General features: G+C 33.9%; 1 long non-coding RNA gene across 10 annotated transcripts; it reads right to left on the bottom strand.

The window, feature by feature from the left end:
* Positions 1-461: 461 nt before the first annotated feature.
* LOC113331600 lies at positions 462-5,109 on the bottom strand. 10 transcript variants are annotated; one of them, XR_003351059.1, is made up of 7 exons: positions 4,990-5,102; positions 4,674-4,733; positions 4,278-4,321; positions 3,883-4,189; positions 2,975-3,401; positions 1,647-2,151; positions 462-1,372 (listed from the first exon to the last, which is right to left on the bottom strand). It is a non-coding gene; the product is annotated as an uncharacterized LOC113331600 (long non-coding RNA). The 10 variants fall into 10 exon arrangements; XR_003351053.1 differs by having other exon boundaries at positions 4,862-5,074; XR_003351057.1 differs by having other exon boundaries at positions 4,278-4,733; positions 4,990-5,109.
* Positions 5,110-5,876: the final 767 nt, after the last annotated feature.

Below are 5,876 nucleotides of genomic sequence, written 5' to 3'. Positions count from 1 at the left end.
TATTAACGATAGTGAAAATTGATATACATATATATATATATATATATATATATATATATATATATATATATATATATATATAGCTCGTCTGCGCACCGGGTTCGCAATGCATTAAAGCTGATTGCATCTCTAAAAATGACTTAGATTCAAAACCCATAAACTCCATCCCAGTGCCTAGAGCCATTATGAAGAAGTACGACCATGATATGCTAAATTCTATGAACCAAGTTGCTTCAAAAAACAAACTGTGAACTAAGTTCCCTTCAAACACAACACCCAAGCCTTCAATGCCTCAATTTTTTTTCATTTTTATCTCATTTGAATGTTGCTGGATGATTGACACTTTGACTCTGCAAAAGAATGCAAATAAAACAAAAGATCGTGACATTATGCAATGCTAATGCATCTGTAACTATGCTTGCCAATCTATGTTCAAAATTTGGAAAATGACCAAGCAAAAATTATAGCATCTACCAAAAGAACTTAATTTCAACATATTCTGTATCCATAACAGCAATTACGATCTTATACAATTCTCAAGTACTACAGCTACTCCATTATTGTTCTCACTGCATCTTGTTACATTCGCATCTCATATCCAAAAAAACAAACTTCTCAAATTCTTAGATACTCACATAAGGATGTTCAGTGGATGAGTGTAGGATACAAAGACGACGTGGTAAACTTTATCATTAAAGCCGTAGAACTAAAATCCAACTCCGATACCCGCGACCGTATTCTTCTCACTGCCATGGCTAGGACTTTCAGTTCCTGTAGACGATCGTACCAGTATCAAGATCATTTCTAGTAGCAGGTGTGACAAACTTCTAGTACATATCGCGCTTATGATCTTTACCAAAGGAGCAAAGACCTGTAATACATACAATAACAATGACCAACTTGGAAACAATGCAGTCCCTAGTCACTGTTTCTTAGTCAAGCACTTGTAGCTTTCCATAAATGTCATCTACTCTATTATACCAATAAACTAATTTTTCATACTATTTGAAGATGACTACATTCATAACAAAAAAAAAAGTTGTTTAAATTTACAACAAATGCCAATTCCCTGTATGCCGAAGAGCTTCATAACTACTTATATTTTCTACATCTCCACTGGTTATATGTTAATTATATCATATTCATTTCAAGACAGTAAATGCATTTCAAGCAAATTAATAGAGCTACCATACTGTAAGGTCTAAAGTTACATTGAAGACAAAGGCAGCTGCACATGATAAATATATAAAGTGGGCTAGGTGAGTAAAAAAGAAGTACAAATACACCAGCATCACCGTCATATGCGAAGTTACCAGTGAACTATTTAAACACCTCAGTCCTTAAAGTAATCCTTGAATGCCCAGATCAAGACCTGGTACAGGTTTTAAATAAAACCCGTCACTAATCATAAAGAACATAAATACATGTTAGGAGCGGTCCATTCTACCTATCTTTACAATCCTAGACGGGTTAGTCTTATTTAATAATATAGGTGAACTCTTGGCCAGGAAATGGCTAAAAATGATGAAGCATATTCTCAGCTCGAAGTCTCATCTTTGGAAGAAACGTACTACCAAATTTTCAATCAAAGTATACTTTCAGAATTCAAATCAAACTAAAAAAAATTAATTAAAGCAGAAACTCACCAACGGATCAAATGGATGCCCAACTGTCTCCACGGATACAACACCAAGGGATCCCAGAACCTCGAGGAACTGCTTATAAATGCTCTGGTAGCTATTGTTGATCTTCTCCTCTCCTTCAGTCTCTGCCTTAATTTGAGATTTAGCTCTCTCAAAATTATCCATGACAGACAAAAAAACTCTCGACCACCTCCCCTTGTACATTTGTCACAAGTGATAGTCGTTCTCTCTCTGTTCTCTTCCTGAAATTATCAAAATCTGCACCAATTCTAAGAGTCCGGTCCTTCATAGAAGCAAGTTCTTCAGTCAAGGTTTTCACTTCATTTGCAAGAGATACTTTCTCTACTTCAATGGATTGGAGGAAAGCTTCTATTTCAGAAACAGTAGACTCATCATTGTTCGCCAGAGCTTCTTTATATGACTGCAGTGATGCCATGATGACTGAGGTTGATTTTTCTTCAGCATCATCAATTAACTCTTCCAAGGGAGCATCATCCTCCTCATCTTCCTGTTCAAATAGAGTTTATTTTAAGCAAAGAAGCAAAACTGAAATAAAGACCATGCAGTGGATGAGAACACTGTCCTGAGCTGTCAAAATTTTAACCACTTACAGCACAATGGCCTAGATCATTATGCGAAAATAAAAACACAAGCATATTAACATTACTAACTTCACGAATCATACTTCATAAATTAAACAAACATACCTAACTCAAAACCTGATTAGTACCTCCAATAAACTATCAACAATATATCAGAAAGATATTCAAGATTATATATTAATCCCTATTGCTATCTATCACATGAAATTCCTCATTCTGATTATATAAAAACCATTCTTGCTACGAAATGAAACTACACTCCTAACTGATAAGCTAGTTTTCTTCTAGTACAAATAAAATTAATTGATCATTCATACTCGCATTCAAGACTACCTTATGTAATTTCCATGTAATGGTAAATACCTACAGGTAACATACACACTCAGTATCCCCGAGCAAAGATACATAATACAACATTGATAGTCTAATTAAAATGCTAAAGTTTCTTTCTTTTTGATGTCCCTGGTGTTAGTTTTGTTTGTCATCCTTTAATCTCTAAGTTTAGAATACTTACAACTGTAGGGAATTGGGATACAGTGGAGGAAAACAAAAGGTGTGAAATCCATGAATTGGGCTTATTACACAATTCTAAGAACACTAATTTTTAACATAAGAACCCACCAGAGACTAAATCATTTAAACAAAGTTCTTCTATTATTAACCTTCAGAAAAAGTAAAAAACTAAACTGAGACAAAAAAAAAAATCAATCCATAATTCTGTAATTATACCTGTGTCTCAGCTTCTTCTTCTTCTACCTCAGTGATTTCCGTAACCTCTTCACGGGCAGGGGGGTGAATTTTGAAACCCTAAGTGTTGAATTATTAGACTTACAGAAGAGATTGGAAAGTTTTAATTGAGACCCAATCTTTGTTGTCCTATTTCTGAAAGAGAGGGAGGAGACAGGTTTAAGGGTTTCCAATGGTGTTTTGCTTAGGCTTGTTGGAGTCTGAAGAAACATTGAGGTACATCCGAAATTAATAATAGAATCAAGTGTTCAAAGCTGGCCACTCCTATCTCAGCATGTTCTTGCACAAAAACACGTAAAGCACAGGGGTTTTACCAAACATAGATCTCCGGTATAACACTTCTGGTTCGTGGAGTTGTAAGCACCACTTAGTGAACCCGTACACTGCGAAAGACCGGAACCAAGAATTTCTGTAAAGCGAAAAATACAAAGAAGAACTTAGCACCGAAATATAACTGAACCTACAATAATGAATATAGAATAATTCACAATTTCACAATAATAGATGTAAAAAAGACAGATAGCCATAACCATTCAGCAATATATAATTCTTGAAACTTGAATTTCAAATCAAAAACATTCGGTGGTTGAATCTGGGTAGGCACAACGTGTGTATTAACTAAAAATCAGGGTTATCCAGCAGCATAATTACTCAAGCAAATTTTATCAATTTCCAAAATTGCATCAAACTTCACCCAAGGATCGTATCTATCCAGAATTACTCAAAAGAATTGCGGGCTTTACAGAGAGTAAGAAAATACTATAGATAATGATGCAACAATATCCAGAATTTTATTAGTGTAACATTTAATAAACATGTCACTAAAAAGTAAGCCCAATAAATCAAAACTATTGGGGACAGTAAATGCTATGAAGATAGTAAAAGCTCACCAATGAAGATATCATCAAAGCTCTTTTGATTGCTGCCAAGTCTAAATCCAGGGAACCCAATGAGTCCATCAATACCACTCCGTTCAGTCTAATTTTCTGAGTCATTTTTCATTTTTCAAATACCCATATATTACTTATCACTCTCCCGACAACTACTTACGTCCGTGAACAATTAAGAAGCTAGGATTAGCAGTAGTAACCATGATAAATGTCACCAGCCAAAAATGTGTCTTCTACTGATAAGAACATGAATCAAAGAATACACAAATGAAATGGTTTCATTCTACACTCAATACGAAAAAGTATCCTGTTGCAAAAGAGAGCTAGTAGATTAACAAAACTTGCAGAATCATTGTATAATTCAGTTACGATAAAAGCATAAGAAACAATATTACCTTTTAATTGCACCAACCGTCTTCATCAGGCCATGAAAAAAGAACTACAAAATCGAAGAAAAGAAATATAATTAGCAAAACTTTAAGGCAGTAAAATGAACAGAATAAAGAAATGATAAAAGATCATAACCTACAACAAAAGATCGTTTGTAAGACAATAAGTAAAAGAAGAATTTAAAAATAGGCGCGATTTTGATTAGGGTTGTGAAGATTCCGGAAGGAGAAAAATAAATACCCCAAACACAAATCAAAGAAATTGATGGATGAGAATAGCGTTAGGAATGCAGGGTTTTGCTCTTAGGAAAGCATATTGTTATCGTTAATAAAAGAGACGAAGAATCAACAGTAGACAAAGATTTAATTGAAACCCTAAACACAAAACTTGGTTCATATTACTTTGGTCTCGATGGGATTTCTTCTTTCTACAAAAACTCAACCGTGAATCAACGTTAATCTCTGTAACAAATAAAACGAAAGAGTTAGTTAATCAGATTACGGTTCTGAAATCAGAGAATAGGGTTGTACAGATATCGGTATGTTTGATATGGATATACAGATCACAAAGCCCTAATAAAAAAGTGAACCTTAATAACATCAATCAAAATAGAGATGATGATGACAACGAAACCCTAATCAAACGGGATTAAAGATATTCCCATTCACTGGAACATTAGTTGATATTGTTCATGATGATGGATATATGTGAGATTACCAAATAGAGGAAAAGGAAGAAGATGTGAGAGCAGAAATTGAGCGAAACAGAAAGCATTTTTTTTTTTTTTATTTGATTTTATTTTTAATTTTTTTATGAATGTAACTTAAATGCGTTTGGTATGTTTTTTTTTGGGTTTTATGTTTTGCGCACGAAATTTAAGTGGGAATTTCTTTTTTCTGTCCTTTGAGGAAAAGTGAAACGGAACAATTCTGTATGAGGATGACGGTCACCGTTCAACGTGGAACCTAAGGAGCTTAGGATTTTAAAAGAGTTAAATTTGACAACTAGGATGACAGATCTGCTTATATATCCTGTTAGAAGTATAAGACACAAATATCAAACAAATAAAGAGTTCTTTCCTGTGTTACAAAGACGGAAAAAAGAAAAGAAATTGGGTCGTGTCAATAATATTGACATGGGCATGCATGTCCTTATGGAAAGACACAACGGTTCTATCCGGAAACATATATTAATTTTTTTTTATTTTGAAGATAAAATAATAGATTACTACGGGGGAAGACTAATCTGCAGATTCAGTCTCATTTGGAACAAGCTCAGTTTGAGCAGTCCGTCCGATGACTGAATATGTATGATAAGCATCCACTGAAAAAGGTACAGAGTTTGCATTTATATTACATAGTTCTGAAGCTTTGACAGTGTCATAAGCTATTGCTGGAATTAAAAACATTGGTGTTTCAGAAAAGCTTAAATCTGTAGAGGCTTATGTCGATAGATTTAAAAACAAAAACACTATCAGGGAAGAAAAATCAGAAAAGAAAAAAAGTAACCGATAAACAGAAACAAAAAAGGGAAAAAAAATGGTAACATAAAATTTGTTTTCTTTCATCATTTGCATTGAGATTAGAAGTAGATGAATGCTGAAG

Source organism: Papaver somniferum, unplaced genomic scaffold (assembly GCF_003573695.1).
Source record: "Papaver somniferum cultivar HN1 unplaced genomic scaffold, ASM357369v1 unplaced-scaffold_125, whole genome shotgun sequence".
NCBI lineage: Eukaryota > Viridiplantae > Streptophyta > Magnoliopsida > Ranunculales > Papaveraceae > Papaver > Papaver somniferum.
Note: the sequence above shows the minus strand (reverse complement) of the source record. Positions and strands in the feature narration are given on the sequence as shown.